The 17,253-nt window shown below is 36.4% G+C and overlaps 1 protein-coding gene across 4 annotated transcripts in view; it reads left to right on the forward strand.

Annotated features, from left to right (window-relative positions):
• LOC138715485 (uncharacterized) overlaps positions 1 to 16,913 on the forward strand; it is a 30,191-nt gene extending 13,278 nt beyond the window's left edge. For all 4 annotated transcript variants that reach the window (XM_069848444.1, XM_069848445.1, XM_069848447.1 and 1 more), the window contains one exon: positions 7,200 to 16,913. The gene's annotated coding sequence lies outside the window, so the exon portion shown is untranslated. The remainder of the gene's footprint in view (positions 1 to 7,199) is intronic.
• Positions 16,914 to 17,253: the final 340 nt, after the last annotated feature.

Raw genomic sequence — 17,253 nt, forward strand, 5'->3', positions numbered from 1 at the left:
CGAATTTCTCCATACATTTTAACCAACTAGAGAAGTGTAATAGGAATTAAGTAAAGCGATAGAGATAATGAAAATAAGTGAGGAGTATGGCGGGGAGGCTAGCTAGGATAGTGAAGTATACTATGTAAAAAATTAGTGAGATCTGAAAATGAAATGTACAGAAGAAACAGACATAATATCGAACTTATTGGACAGTGGTATATTACGTTTTAGTAACAAATATTATTGAAACAGTGTGGGTATGATATAAGTGTACTGAAAATCAAGAACGGAGTTGTAAAAGTGTAAATTTTGAATGATCTAAATTAAGTTGTTAGGATTTAATGGGAGAATACTGATCAATTTAAAAGGGGTCGAATCAAGTATAAGAGCGTCTACAATAAGGTATATCTGTAAGGAATGTAATTGTGGCACCAGATACAAAAATTGTGAGGTCCACATTACATGGTTGTAAATGTTGACATCAAATGTATAATATATAATATATTCTGAAGTAGTGGCACTTTCAGCTATGCACAAGTTCAGGAGATTTGAATTATTATTGGTACAAGTATGCCTCGGAAATTAGAAATTAAGAGCTTACAATGCTTTGACACCTTAATAGCTACAGTTATAATTAAAGTATTCTGTGTGTTACTTGATAGCGTAATGGTAGCTTTCTGGCCTGGCATTCGTGAGGTCCTGCGTTCGAATACAACCTTGTGTTTTTTATGTAATTCTTTGTTTTGTTTATAAAAGAGAGAGACAAAATAAATATAATCGCTCCTTTCTGTTTTATGATTATTTTAGTAATTAACATCAAGTTCATGAATGTATTATGCCATGACTTTGTCATTATTTATTGTGACATTATGGCTGCAAATGGAAAGAACAAAGATTTTATCCTCAACAAAAATATCTTTCATCGGATAAACAAAACAAACTTACCGGAGTCTGCCTTAGAACATTTTCAAACAATTAAGCGTTAAAAAAACAAAACAAAAAGTTATGATTCAATATTTGGTCTATCTTCCCCACATCTCAACCACATCTTGCAGTCGAGTGGGCATGGAATCGACTAGAGTCTTTTCAAATAGCGACGTTCTCAACCACGACATTCCAAGAAGCCTGGACATACATAAGTGTTCTACCCATGGACAGGTCTTCAATGCAAACCCAGCATTCTCCAATCTTTCCTATTTTCTGCCTTCCTCTTAGTCTCCGTATATGGTCCATATATCTTAATGTCGTCTATTATTTGATATCTTCTTCTGCTCCAAACTCTTCTCCCGTTCACCATTCCTTTCAGTGCATCCTTCGGTAGGCAGTTTCATCTCAACCAGTGACCCAGCCAATTCCGTTTGCTCTTTGTAGTCAATTGCAGCATCATTCTTTCTTCATCCACTTTTTCCAACACAGCTTCATTTCTTATTCTGTCTGTCCACTTCACACACTGCATTTTTCTCCACATCCACATTTCAAATGCTTCTATTCGTTTCTCTTCATTTCGTCGTAATGTCCATTTTTCTTCCCTATACAGTGCCACACTCCACACAAAGCACTTCACTAGCCTCTTCCTTAGTTCTTTTTCCAGAGGTCTGCAGAAGATGCTTCTTGTTATATTAAAAGCTTCCTTTGCTCATGTTTGCAGTTTTTTTTTTTGGGAAGAATAAATGAGGTAACCTCCCGTTGCTTTTCGCACACCACTGTCTCTTTGCCATCTTAATATTTGTCCGCGGAACTTATCTAGGCACCTGGTTCCCTAGTACCCTCTTGCTGCCCCGTAGCTATCTGCTGGCTCCTGACCGTCGCTGTAGCAGTTGTACGTGCAGTTACAAAAACATCATTCGGTATTTAATTTCAGTGCATTCCATTGGATATGGTAGGTGAAAGTATATGGTTTCACAAAATAACAGACATAAATAAATTACATTTTTCTTCTTCTGTGTGCTATACAGTATGATCACAACTACAATTATTACAATATTCGTATCTGGCTGTGAACTACTGATGGTAAGCGATGCATAAAGTATTTCAAGTAGAAGCACAGGTCTGTAGTTGTTGGGTTTCCAAAAAGTTCACTTTCACATACAGTCATTATCAATATTCTTCTTCTTCTTCCTCCTCCTCCTCTTCCCGTCTTCATTATCATCATCATCATCATCATCATCATCACCACAGTCATCACTGCTGGTGTCGTCTAGACGTATTATAAAATCCATAAATTATTAGGGAAAACACTTGAAGCAAGTAAAGAGATACGTTTCCAAATAAATCCCGAAAAGACAAAGTATATGATTATGTCTCGTGACTAGAACATAGTACAGCAACAGTAACAAATGTAAATGACACTCGGAGGAAATTGAAAGCAGAATAAATAGGGGAAATGCCTGCTATTATTAGGTTGAGTTGCTTTTGTCATCCAGTCAGCTCTCAAAAAAGCTGAAAGTCAGAATTTATAAAACAGTATCTGTTGTTATGTATGGTTGTGAAACTTGGACTCTCACTTTGAGAGAGAAACAGAGGTTAAGGGTGTTTGAGAATAAGGTGCTTAGGAAAATATTTGGGGCTAACAGGAGTGAAGTTACAGGAGAGTAGAGAAAGTTACACAGTGCAGAACTGGACGCATTTTATTCTTCATCTGACATAATTAGAAACATTAAATCGAGACGTTTGAGATAGGCAGGGCATGTAGCATGTATGGGCGAATCCAGAAATGTATATAGACTGTTAGTTGGGATGCTGGAGGGAAAAGACCTTTAGGGAAGCCGAGACATTAATGGGAGGGTAATATTAAAATGGATTTGAAGGAGGTGGGATATGATTACTGTAGAGACTGGATTAATCTTGCTCTGGATAGGGACCGATGGTGGGCTTATGTGAGGGCGACAGTGAACCTCCAGGTTTCTTAAGAGTCATAAGTAAGTAAGAAAGACATTTCTCTTTTGCCTCTTGATCACAACAAACAACCACTGACCTTATTATCTCCCTCTCCTTACTGTGTTCGCTATATTTAAATTAAATTATGGTTTATTTAACGACGCTCGCAACTGCAGAGGTTATATCAATGTCGCCGGTGTGCCGGAATTTTGTTCCGCAGGAGTTCTTTTACATGCCAGTAAATCTACTGACATGAGCTTGTCGCATTATACACACTTTAAACGCCAATGACCTCGGCCGGGATCGAACCAGCAACCTCGAGTATAGAAGGCGCGTATAACCTTGTTGCATCTCGTATTACTACTGGCCATTGCATAAATATGTCTTCACAGAATGCAGAATAACTGTAAGTACAGATCACACTAAGCAAGCAAATGTGTTTTACCCGTCTCGTAGAACATCCTTCCCTCTCCTGCCCCGCTACCTCTAGAAGCGATCCATCTACACCCTGCGCCTCTCTCTTTTAGCTGCCCAGATAAGTTGCGCGGACAGTAGATCCCAGGGGGCCTAAGCGTGGAGGTGAAGAGAGTGGATTTGACTAATTGGGCCCTCCGGACTTCACCAAAATTGACCGCAGGGGTTAAATATTAGTTCTATCAGGATTTTTTACTTGATGAGATACCGGGAAATCCCAATTAGTCTTTGACCCCCACATCCTGGACGAGTTTCTACAAATTGTCAGAAAATCTTGGAGGGAGATTGGGCCAATTTTCCCGCAAATGTTTCTATACTTGTGCCCTCGTAGTTCAGTCGGAATAACGTCGGAATTTAGATGTCAATGTCAACGTCTGAATGAGGAGAAGGTGATAATGAGTCCGGGGTCCAGCACCGAAAGTTACCCAGCATTTGCTCGTATTGAGTTGAGAGAAAACCCTGGAATAAAACTTCAACCAGGTAACTTGTCCCAACTGGGAATCGAACCCGGGCCACCTGGTTTTGCGGCCAGACACGCTGTTACTCCGCAGGTGTGGACCGGAGACATAGATGGGAGGATAATATTAAAATGGATTTGAGAGAGGTGGGATATGATGATAGAGACTGGATTAATCTTGCACAGGATAGGGACCAATGGCGGGCTTATGTGAGGGCAAAAATGAACCTCCGGCTTCCTTAAAAGCCATTTGTAAGTTGTAAGTTTGTATGATTTACAAGCTTGTGATTTTAACTTGAGTTCCGTCTAGAATAATAGATATCTCTTATCTTGCTCACACCAGCGATTAAACGAGGTTAGAATTAATGCACACACTGTGTCATTGAACGGATTCATTTTCACATTGCAACATAACAATACAAAAACTTATATAGTAGGTTCTAACCAGTGCCGGTTTGTCTTAAGGAACACAGGAGCAGTGCACCACCTCTTCAAATAATACGTATTTTAAATTAATATTGTCTGTCTGTCTACCTATCTACCTTACTTTATGAAGGTATGATCATCTAGATATTATTGCAATGGCCACCTACAGTAACATGTTGTAGAAGCACTCCCCGATTACTGTAACAGTCTGTCTTATTCCATTATTGTCCACACCTGTGGAGTAACGGGTAGTGCGTCTGGCCGGGAAACCAGGTGGTTTCAATTCCCAGTCGGGGCAAGTTACCTGGTTGAGGTTTTTTCCGGGGTTTTCCCTCAACCCAATCTGAACAAATGCTGGGTAACTTTCGGTGCTTGCTGGACCCTGGAGTCATTTCACCAGCATTATCACCTTCATCTCATTCAGACGCTAAATAACCTAAGATGTTGATAATGCGTCGTAAAATAACGTACTAAAAAAATTAATGGTAGAATTAACATACGTAATTGAGGTTCGCTTTCCGACCATGTGGCCTCCGCGATCTCCAGATTTCAATCCGACCGACTTTTGGTTGTGGGGTTACCTTACAGAACGAGTTTTCCTGATACATCCAACAACCCTACTGCAACTGAAAGATGCTATCTCGCAAGAAATTACCAATATTCTAAGGCATTATCTGCAAAATGCTGTGCATTGTATCGCAGACACAATGCTGCACATTAAACAAGAGAATGGCAGACATCTTCCCAATGTTTGCCCAACACTGTGATGTTTTTGTTTTTTCCATATCTCAAATATTATAATATTTATAGCAGTTTAATGTATCAAATGACTTTTGAAAAACCCTATACTTTAAAAATAAGCCTTTTTTTTTTTTTTTTTTTTTTTTTTGCTAGAAATTTTTATTGTTTATTGTACGTCATGGTGTTGGTATTCTAATAGGGAATACAAATAAATAAAGTTTCGTCTCTAATTCGTTTACTCCAAAGAGTTTAATACATACAACTGAATGCTTTGTTGATGTGAAGACATTTCGTGGTATACGAGTAGCTTCTAGCCACGTAACTTATCCTTTTCAGTTGGACATTTGAGAACTGTAACATAACACTCTCATTTATAGCACTCTGGTAATTGTTGGTACACACAGGCATACAACATTTAGGAGCCATCTGTAAACAAAAGATTATGGATAAATTAATTTCATTTTTAATGAAAGTTGTTGTTGTTGTTTTCTAATGCCAGGCGTTTGACAATAAAGTCATTTGACCTCTTGCACTCCAATATTTTTCAAAGATATTATCATGACCAGCCACTGAAGCACAGATTTTGAGGTGTTCCGAATCCATTTCTTGGTTTGAGTTGCACAATGGACAGTTAGGGGACTGATATATTCCAATTCTATGCAGGTGTTTGGCCAAACAATCATGGCCTGTTGCCAATCTAAATGCAGCTACAGACGATTTTCGTGGTAAATCGGGAATTAACTGTGGATTTTGATGCAGAGAGTTCCATTTTTTCCCTTGTGACTGTGTTATTAAATTTTGTTTGTTGAAGTCTAAGTATGAAGATTTAATAAATCTCTTCACAGAGTAATACGTAGATTTAGTAACAGGTCTGTAAGTAGCAGTGCTGCTCTTCTTTGCTAAAGCATCCGCATTCTCGTTTCCCAGGATTCCACAGTGGGATGGTATCCATTGGAATACAATTCTTTTATTGAGTGATATTAATTGAGAGAGCATTTTAGTTATTTCTGCTGTTTGAGATAAAGGTGTGTGTTTAGAGACTATTGGTAGAATAGCTGCTTTGGAATCTGACAATATAACTGCATTTTTAAATTTACTGATGTGGCATAGAAGATTCCTGAGACTTTCATTTATTGCAATGATTTCTCCATCAAAACTTGTTGTTCCATACCCAAGAGATCTATAAAGTGAGAAGAGACAGCACGTAACACCTGCACCTCGTTCTCTAGAGATCAAGGATCCGTCGGTGTATAAATGAAGCCAGTTTTGTGGAGGGTATCTAATATTAATTGTCTCTAAAGACAATGAAAGTCTAAACTTCCTTAATTTCAGATCCCTGAATTGATTTCTCTTTGATGTTACACCTATATTAGAAGTAACGTGCTTCATCTTTTGATTTCTTTTCAGACTTTACTTGTATGATTGACTTATTGGTGACGTACATGTTGTCATGCTACAGTCCATCCGAGTGGTTACGTCACACAGTCGTCAAAACAGGGGAAATCACATGACACTTACTTAAGGGGGCTTTTTTCTTTAAATTACTTTAAACAGTTGTATAATACTACGTAAACTTCCAATTCCGTACAGAAAATATTTGCAGAGAAGAGCCTAACAACTCAGGCACTAGACCTTACAGAGAGGACAGAAGAAACGAGTGTGGCAAACTGGGATGCGCCATAACCATTCGGCCGGACAATACCTGTTTATCCTCTTCATAGTTAGCAATCAGTGTATTATGAAGATTTCAACTAAGAATTACACTGTCTTTTAGCTGGACATGAAACAACTGCAGTTGGTAGATGCTGCCACCCAGACGGCATATTTTTCGTTGCACCAACATACACCAATTTATTATATTGTACTCAAGTATCTTAATAATGTGACTTATAAATTGAGGCAAAAATATATTAAATGGAAACTAAATATTGATTCAAGTCGAAGAGTATGAACATAAATTGATAATGACAAACAATGAATAATGGAATGGTAGGGAGGTTGCGATGGGCAGGGCGGAACTCGACATGCAGCCACCTGCACATGGTGAGTTCTGGGTTGTTTCAGTTCATAGAGAATGAAACAAGCAAAGAGCTGCATCTCAACTGTGAATGGTGGTATGAAAATGTACAGGATAGAAAGTGTCCAATAACAATTTCACATACTAAATCCTTTAGATAAAAGAAATAGAATTTTCCTTTGCCATTTTTCTTTTCATTTAATAAGAAATCGATTTTGTTTCTAGGAAAGTTTGCTGCATCGCAGTGAATTCAGTAGCACTTGCCAACAGACAGAAACGCTGCCCTTACACCCTATCTCCGCCAAGTCCTCACAGTGCCAGCTGCGCAGAAGATATGACTGGACCCAAATAGAAGCAATCACTCGCCGCCATCTTGAGGTCAAAACGATAGCAGACGAAATGCAATGCTGATAGAACGCAATCGTAAAACACACCAGGATTTATTACTGTGTATTACAGGTATGCTCAAAATTGTAAAAGCACCGATTACACGGATGATGCTGCACTGCAGAACACACACACAGTGTACGGACTGGGCTCCGCAACTACATTGCAGCACCGCCCGTGCCATCGCTCTAACACTCTTACAAATACGGATAATAAACTGAATTTGGAAAAGGAAAGAGTATACACTGTAATATTCAATTATTAAATTATTTATTATGTTTAACATAGTTATGATATTATTATATCATAGATAATGTTATTTTCATATTCCACCATACATTGCAGTCTATTCAACATGTGCATTCTTTTCTGCAAGTAATCGGAAATCTATTTCCAACGAATTTACTGCAATGCGCAACCGGCTGAAAAGATGCTCATCTGTTAATCGGGACCCATGTTTACATTTAACAATCTACATTTTCGAAAATAATTGTTCGCACACACATGTCGAGACAAAGATAGCCAACATAGTGGCAGTGAATAAGCTCATCATGGGATATTTCGTTTTGTTCATTTTTTTAAAATACTTCTATGCTTTTCAAGTCATATTCTCAGCATTTAGTTCTTAGTTCTACGTCACTTTGTAAATCAATTAACTCGTTCTGGAACAGCACTCTCACGGATTGTACTAAATTTACTATGAAAGGATTAAGAAAAATATTAATATCACTCTCCGTACGACTGAAATTAGTAAATATCTATGTTCTGTGAATTCAAATTTGAGCTTTTCCAGTACAGAGATATAATTAACTATATTTTGTTCAGGCACTTTGTTCCACTCTCTTCAATGTTTGGTCTTTCATGAAGTGCTTTCAGTCCTTGAAACTGCAGTGCACGTTACACCCCTGAAAAAATTATTTTATCATAACATGTAATTGTGTTGGAATAAAATCACCACAATAACAACAATAATACTTATTTACTTACTTACTTACTTACTGGCTTTTAAGGAACCCGGAGGTTCATTGCCGCCCTCACATAAGCCCGCCATTGGTCCCTATCCTGAGCAAAATAATAATAATAATAATATAGCAATAATAATAACAATTAAAATAATAATAATAAAATTAATAATAACGTTGGTATCTAAACACATATTATAGAACACAGCTTTCCTGTCACTTCAGCACGTTCTGGATGACAATGCGTATAATATCGTTTTATGTTGCTCAGTAGTATTCCTGACAGTATCTTACAACATACTAAACATTTTACGCTTTCACCGAAACCACAACAGAAATAGTCTTCCTCCCACACTGTATGGAATGATTGTTTGCTTAAAGGGGGTTTTGACTGTGTCATTGTCCCGCACTGTTCATACGTTTACTAAGTACTTGAACTGCCTTCCGCATCATCTGTCGAGCTTCGAACAAGGAACAGCATGTTCTACATTCGAAGGTTGTGCTTACAGAACGTAATCGGGAGTCAGAGAATGAGCATACCTGGTGTATCATAAGAACAACCAAACATAAGCTAAAGAATTACGAGAAAAACAAATAGGCCTATAAATAGGTAACTACACCAGCATTCCTGTAAATAATTAAACTGTCAGTCTGCAATCCTCATCAACTTCATGAATTAGGCCTATTCATACTGTATGTGCATAATTCATCATCCGTACAATGGGCTTCCTGAAATATTTCAATAACCGAGTGAAAACTTTAACTTAATCTTGCACATTGTGTGCATCTTGCGATCGTGACAATTGCGGACGAAAAGCAATGCTGATAGAATGCAATCACAAAACACACTAGGATTTATTACTATAAACAGGATGCGAATTAATGGGGGGGATTTCCCCCCCTGTTGGAAAGTTATCCCCCTATCATAAATTCATATTAACATCCCAGTTAGGGATAACTTCTACCCCCCTCACAAAATATAATTATTACTTTTTTATTCTTACTTTCAAGGTTTACATTTCATCAGGTCAATAATAATAATAATAATAATTGTATGTATAGTATTCTCTATCTAGGATTCAACCCCCCCCCCCTCCCACATCAGAAATCTTAGCTCGCACCCTGACTATAAATCATAAAAACAATGAAACATGAGCTGAAAGATTAACAAGGATAAAATCAAATACAAATAGTAAAACGTGCATTCCTGTAGTATACCGCAAATAATTAAAGATGTAATCCTGAAACTGTCAGTAATCCTCGTCATCTTTGCAAATTAGGGCTAAGGGTATAGGGCTAGTATTTTTTAATATAGTACAACTGTTATTTTTTGTTTCACGATTATCTGATTCTAATGATTTCTTTAGATAAGATAATAACTGCCTCCCATTGGAGATAGCCCAGAAGGACTCGGTATACTCTCCTACATGAATTTTACAATATTAAATGTTTACATAAATTTTGTAGAAAGGAAATTAAAATAAACATATATGAATATAAAGTGAATAAAAAAAAATTAAACAGAGTGAATATGATGACTCAGAATTTGGCAAGAGCATTTCAAAACTGAAGTTATGATGTCAGCAGTAAGTGTCTGTGGTAGTTCAAAAGTCTTCCTGAAGCGTTCAAAGAACTTGGGAATCACACCACGAGCTCCAATAAGAAGACCAATCACCTCAATGTCTTCAAGCTGGTATTTTGCTTTGAAGTAATCAACTGTTGGCAGATAAATGTTGATCTTTTCTTTATTGACATCCTCCGGCTGGCTACTCCCCGTTTCAATCCTTATGGTAGGATCAATTATATATCCTTTCTTGGTAGTCTGGGAATATGCTATGATGTCAATACGTCTAGAGGAGCCATTAGTAGCAAGGCAAAAAACTTCCTCTTCTACTATCCAAGACTTTTTTCTTAAAGCAGTTGCAATTAAGGATCGAACATGATGGTGTCTGGCATTTCGGAGGAGTAAACCTCTGATACACTGACCTTGGTCATGGGCAAGGGTTTCAGTCCCCGGGCAGCCATGTCTGTACCGGGATCCGTCCAAAGAGCGACCAGGTACTCCTCTAACTGCTGCTAAATTGACATTCATTTTGAGGCAGGTTACCCATTCAGATGTAGATAGTCCAGACTTATTAAAGATCCAGGCGTTGGCTTTAGGTACTTGGCTGTACAATTCTACACCTCTGCCTCTGCCACTCTGGAGGCTGGTGGTTCAATTTGAAACAATATTTTTGCACGATTGTGTTTTTTGTTGTATTTACAGCTATTGTTGTTAGGCCTTGAAAGTTAGAATTCCCACATAAACTTGTGCTAGGGAAACCATTCTTCATAACATAAAATTATACTAAAATAGACTGATTACAGTGCACGTATTGTTACTTAGTTACCATTATGTACATTGCAGTTTTGCAAAGGCCTGGTTGCAGAAACACCAATCAAATATGATTGGCAATCAAAAAGGGTTTAATTGGCCATCAGTTCTATTTCTGTTGCAGAAAGAACAATCAGTATTTGATCAGAGATCAGTCTTCCATCAGATTTGATCAACAGATTTTTGCTGGTTAAGTCACTGATCATTGATCAAGTATATATGTTGTTCTCTTTATAGTGCAATTGCTGTAATTTATATGGTAGACAAAGCCTCCAAACTCAGACAGGGAACGATTTGAAATCCAGAGAATTTTCAGCCATGTCAGGATTTCCAAGAGTAATTGGTTGTATAGACTGCTCACATCCCCATCCAATCACCTGGTTGAAATGATGCTGAACTTTATCGAAATAGAAAAGGTTTCTTTTCTGTGAATGTACAGGCAATATGTAGCCTACACCATCATTAAAATTCTGGAATGTTGTAGCCCGTTGGCAGGGTTCTACACATGACAACACAATATTTTTACGAGCTCAATTTGTAAACGGAGAGATGGAAAATGGAATTCTTTTGGGCTGTGGAGGCTATGCATGTTCCAGTTTCTTGTCGACTCCCCTAGCAAATCCCACAACAGAAACCCCCGCACGTTTTTTTGTTTGCTTCATTTTTTTTCATTATATTGTAGTCTACATACAAATAGAATCTGCCTGTTTCCTTTCTACAAAAAGCAACAAAACAGCAAAGCATTCACTTGTTTTCCTAGTCACTCCCCATTTGATGCATTCGTTTCGCGATTTTAAAGAGCACCAAATTGGCTGTGGTTGCTAGATAGCGCTGTTGTCAACTGCATTTCTTTCTGAAATTAGCAATTAGTAAATCGAAACAAGTTCATTGGAGATTGCAACGCAATGAACAATCAAATAAATCAGACATCAACTGATTGGCGATCAGGGACTGATTTGATTTGCGTTTCTGCAACCAGGCCTTACAATAATATTACTATAAATTTTCGCAATTTTAAAAATATGATCGTGCAAAAATGTTATACAGTAGGCTACACGTTTGTGAAGTGCATTACAAAATCTCTGAAATTGAAAAACTCGCTCTGTTTGTTCTTGAAACCATTCCTCGATTTTGTATAAAGCACTTCCCAACCTTGTACCATATTAATATACCATTAGAAGTGGTAAGAATGCTGAATTTGGAGATAGATTTCATCACGTACAACAACATTCACTTATGAACATTTTAGTTATGATGACGAATTTCAAAATATATATCTGTTATAAATAACTTTCAATACCGTAATTGAAATATATATATGTTGTTGTTTTCTAATGCCAGGCGTTTGACAATAAAGTCATTTGACCTCTTGCACTCCAATATTTTTCAAAGATATTATCATGGCCAGTCACTGAAGCACAGATTTTGAGGTGTTCAGAATCCATTTCTTAGTTTGAGTTGCACAATGGACAGTTAGGAGACTGATATATTCCAATTCTATGCAGGTGTTTGGCCAAACAATCATGGCCTGTTGCCAATCTAAATGCAGCTACAGACGATTTTCGTGGTAAATCGGGAATTAACTGTGGATTTTGATGCAGAGAGTTTCATTTTTTCCCTTGGGATTGTGTTATCAAATTTTGTTTGTGTATATATATATATATATATTAATAAATAAACATAGAATATATCATTAATTCAAAGTGTTGAAATTCTAATTAGAGTAGGCCTGCGATATTTTAGATCATGTTTTATCATAACCTTTATGAGATGGGCTGGAAAATTAAAAACTGATGAAATTGCGTCAGCTTTTCAGTAACTTTTTACAAGAATTAGAATTGCAGAAACACAATTCTATGAAATGTAAAGAGCAAAGCCTATGGTATAAATTTGTCGCGTTTAACAGTATATAACCATTTACTGAGAAGCTTGGGATTTTGCAGTGGAAATATAAAAATAAAATCCAAGTTTGCGCTTATTCCTACAAAACACTACCTTTTATTATCACACTAAAAATGTACAAATGGTTTTCAGTCATTTTACAATATCCTAATACAGTGTACAGTATGTTACCAACTTACTCGTGAAAAGATATTCCCGAATCCTTCTTACGTTGATTCGTATAGTTGCAGCACAACAATGTAATATGATTCCAATTACGGAGTTTTACACAGCAGTACAAGGAAAATAAATTACATATTCGTCCAGTTGTAGGCCATGCAGCACTAGAATATAACATGATTTCACGTACTCCACTGAAGTACAATTAAAATGAACTATATGGTATGGTATATGGTATATTTCTCAATATACTCGGTCCTGCTGGCCCTTCACATTTCTGTATTCGGGCCAGCATTTCCTTACTTACACTATTTACAATTTTAACAAAGCCGTGATGTGACCCTTGAAGCCTGTTCATGTTCCTTTCACTTTCACTTAATATTCATTTCTTGTCCTATTCCTACATTCAACTTCATTCCCCTTTTCTCATAACTAACTAAATACTGCCGTCATGTAAATAACATAATACATTTAACCTTACGTATTTAATATAGAACCCTAACCCTCGTTGACTATTTCCCTAAAAATTCACCCTATTATTAAATACACTGACTAAACACTTCTTATACTACACATTCGCGCTCGGAGCCTAGCACATTTGTTACACTTTATTTATAACCGTATTAGAACAAAACTATTATTCAATAACCCTGAAAAAATGTCGCAGTTCAATTTGAATTATCCATTACATAACTTACACCAGCTATTATTTGAACCCACTAATACACCACTTTCTGAGATTATAAACAGTTTTTTCTTCTCTATTGTCCCCTCGTTTCGCACTCCTAGTACGATTTGCACTCTCAATATTTCCCCTTCTATTCCCCGCACTTATTTCATTTCCTCGATCACTACTCTCTTCTTTCGATGGTTCAGCATTCTTCTCTCCCCCTTCTGCCTTCTAACTCCAAGGTCTCCAACTCTGTTGCTGTTTGATGCTTTGGTAGTTTTTCCGACTTGGCCTTGGGGTGACGTCATTCCTGCTCGTCTACTTGATGATGCAGCCGCTGCCTTCGAGTTCATCGCCTGAATGGAATCTGATGATAATGCTGATTTTCTCCGACATCCTTCTATCGCTATCTCCTGTGTCGCTGCCCTCTTGCCTTCTGCAACTTTACCTTTTCTATTCATTCCGCTATTATTTACAATTTCTCTTACTTTCTCCTTTATCTCTAATCTTTTTCTTTCATCAATGTTCTCTTCATTTGACGGTGCATTTAAGTTTTCTAAACAAAATTCGACATCGAATAACTCTCCATTAATTTTCAATTTATCCTTGATTAATTTAGCGTAATGTCCATTTTGTCTAGCTGTTTTCATAAATGGCACTAAGACACTCCTTCTACACCTCATCTCGTATTCAAAATCTTCATCTATACTAATGCTCGAGTCTTTCAATGATTTCTTACTATACATGATCTTCTCTTTAATCATCCTGTTTGCCAGTTTGACCAAGATGGGCCTATTTTCCCCATGACCCATTCTATACACTTCTTTCACTTCTCCATTTCCTATGTCAATACCTAACCACTCCCAACACACGTTCACTATCACTTCATACAAAATGAACTATATAAACACTTTTTGTACAGTTGTATGCAGCACAAGATCACACACTTTAACACAGAAGTCCGATTAAAATAAACTATTGTATATAAACACTATGTGTACGGTTATATACAGCACCAGAGTACATCACAATTTCACATATAACACAAAACAACGATTACAATAAACTATATAAACACTGTGTACACACGCTCTATTGATTAAATTAATACACACTTACTCCTAACACATTAAATAATATTAAATATTGCCTGCTATATCGAATTATACATGATTCCACTCCCAACTACTTTGCCTCTCGGTTTACTCTCCTAGCTTCACATCATAATCGTAATACACGTTCACAGCACAATCTGTTGCTATCAATACCACGTCATCAGACATCTCTGTACTCAAGTTCTTTCTCAATAGCCATGGCCCGCTCATGGAATTCGCTGCTGCTCGAAATCAGGGGTAGTCTTAGTCCCCAGTTGTTTAAAATTAGGTTGTTTAGAAGTATTTTAAATGCACAGAACTAGTTTGTAGGTATTATTATTATTATTATTATTATTATTATTATTATTATTATTATTATTATTATTATTATTATTATTATTTTACACAGTCATTACTTTATTTTCCCATTAACACTAATATCTAGGTAATTGTCATTGTCTCAATGTAACACGTGCTGTGCTGATCATACTAATTGTACTATTCCTTTAGTTGTGAGATTATATTCATATGTATTAATTCTTTTCTTTTTTCTTTTAAGTTAATACTTTTATACTAGAATGTATTTTTCTGTTTGTGATTATGTATTCAGTCTCTTTTTTTTTTTATTACATATATATTTTTTTTATTATTGTTATTTCAAAGTTAATACTGATTGTGTATATGTATTCAATCTCTCTTTTTTACGTAATTATGTTTATTATTATTTTTAAGTTCATATTTGTATACCGGTATGTATTTTTTCTGTATGTGATTTGATCCTGGTTGAGTGGAAGAGAAGGCCTGATGGCCTTAACTCTGCCAGGGAAAATAAAACTATTATTATTATTAATATTAAATAACATTCTATGTTATTTGAAATCAATGGAATCATGATGTAAACATGCAACAGTCAATATCTCTTGACCTCAAGATGGCGATGCGCAAAAGTGTTCAATTTTGGGTTGAGGAACAGCGCTCGTAGTGAGTCTAGGTTAAACTATAAAACGTCTTTGATCCCCGCGGTGCTCAGGTTTAAGGTGAAGTACGTGTCTTATAGCAGCGTTGCAAAATATCTGTTACTTAAACTGATTTACTATTAATAAAAGTATTAAAATAGTTACTCTTAAACCATAAATGTAACAGAAACAATGCAAAATTATTTGTTGCAACTGGAAAGTGTAATGTAGACATGTTCACAAAATGTGTGCTTGTAAATTTGTTTAAAAGATAATGGTATCAAAAGTAATATAGCTATTTATGCAAAAAATTGTGAAATGATAGCTTTTTAAGCACGAGAGGTGTCCCACAGACCCGAAGGGAAGGTCAATAACATGGTGAGTGCATAAAACACTAGATTTTCACGTGTTTCATATAAGATTTTTTAGATAATATCTCGAGAATCTTTAATGTGTTTATATTTAAAGGAAATAAAATTGTTGATTCGTTCTCTCGCAGTGGTGAACTTCTGATGTTAAAGACGAAATAGTATTACTACAGTCTATTATATACAGTCACGAAGCTCAATATGTAGGAAATATGCATCCCTAGATAGTTGCTAACCACTAGGATCGCTACTATCGCCACATCACAGACAGTGCGAAATAGTACCTGCACAGTCAATTGTTCCTAGTACCCTATTAACTCAAGCTTCGTGGCTGTATATACTAGACTATGGTATTACGTTGGTATGGAAAGAGAGAGATTTCACGGCCTTCAGATATGTGGTAGGCTATGGTGATTGTTTTGCTGTATGTTAGGAAGTTTTTTCTGCTTGTCATGCAGTTTTGTAATATACAATTATACCAACGAAAGTAATCAAATATAAGAAGGAAGTGAATAATGTATGTATCATATCTCCAAATGTTGTAATTTCCAATTTAAATAATTGTGTTGTGAATATTTATAATAAATGAATAGTAGGAATTTATGTTTTCAGTACTTCTAATTAGCGTGCTTAAAAGTACTTTTAGGTACACTAATTTATGGATGTGGAAATCGATGACTTTTTGATACTAAAATGAGAATCGAAAAGTCGTCTTTATGAAACAACTGTCTGAAAAATAATAAAATTACTTCTGAGAAATGTAAGCCCAAAGAAATAATATGTTAGAGAACTTTTCCAGTTACACCATAACGAATAGAAAGAAGAAGTGTGCGCACTCCTATCTGTTCAGCATTGTCGACGGTGACCAAGAGAATTAGTGGCGCTGCAATCGGTATTGCTCAGTTGGAAGCGAATATCCATAAAAGAAGCAGTAGAGTGTTCGTTCATTTCGTTTGCTTTTTTTAGTGTAATTAAGTGCGTTAAATACTTTAAGTGCCAATACACTAATCTGCAATTATTCGTACACGAGTGACAAGTGAGTAGCTCTCACGATTTATTTATTAAAGGACGAGATTATTATGTTTTTGTCGTGTTATATTTGAAGCAATACCTTCGTGTTTTGTTCCGGGTTGTAGGGCGTGCGTGTTTCATTTGCTTATGCAAACAGAACTGACAATAAAAGAAAAATTGAGCGATGGAATGTGGGGCGACATATTTCACGAGTGCATAGACAGTATTACCTCAATTGTAATTCAGCCACCGGGAACAGGATGCTGCTTGGATCATGCCATGGATATCATACCGAAACTAATTTTTCACTATATGAAATTTCGGTTCTTCTTCTGGACGAAACAAATCTGACGAGAATTCCAAGCTCCGAGAGCCGCCAAATCATCTCGTAAATTC

The sequence above is a fragment of the Periplaneta americana genome, chromosome 15 (assembly GCF_040183065.1).
Source record: "Periplaneta americana isolate PAMFEO1 chromosome 15, P.americana_PAMFEO1_priV1, whole genome shotgun sequence".
Taxonomy (NCBI): domain Eukaryota; kingdom Metazoa; phylum Arthropoda; class Insecta; order Blattodea; family Blattidae; genus Periplaneta; species Periplaneta americana.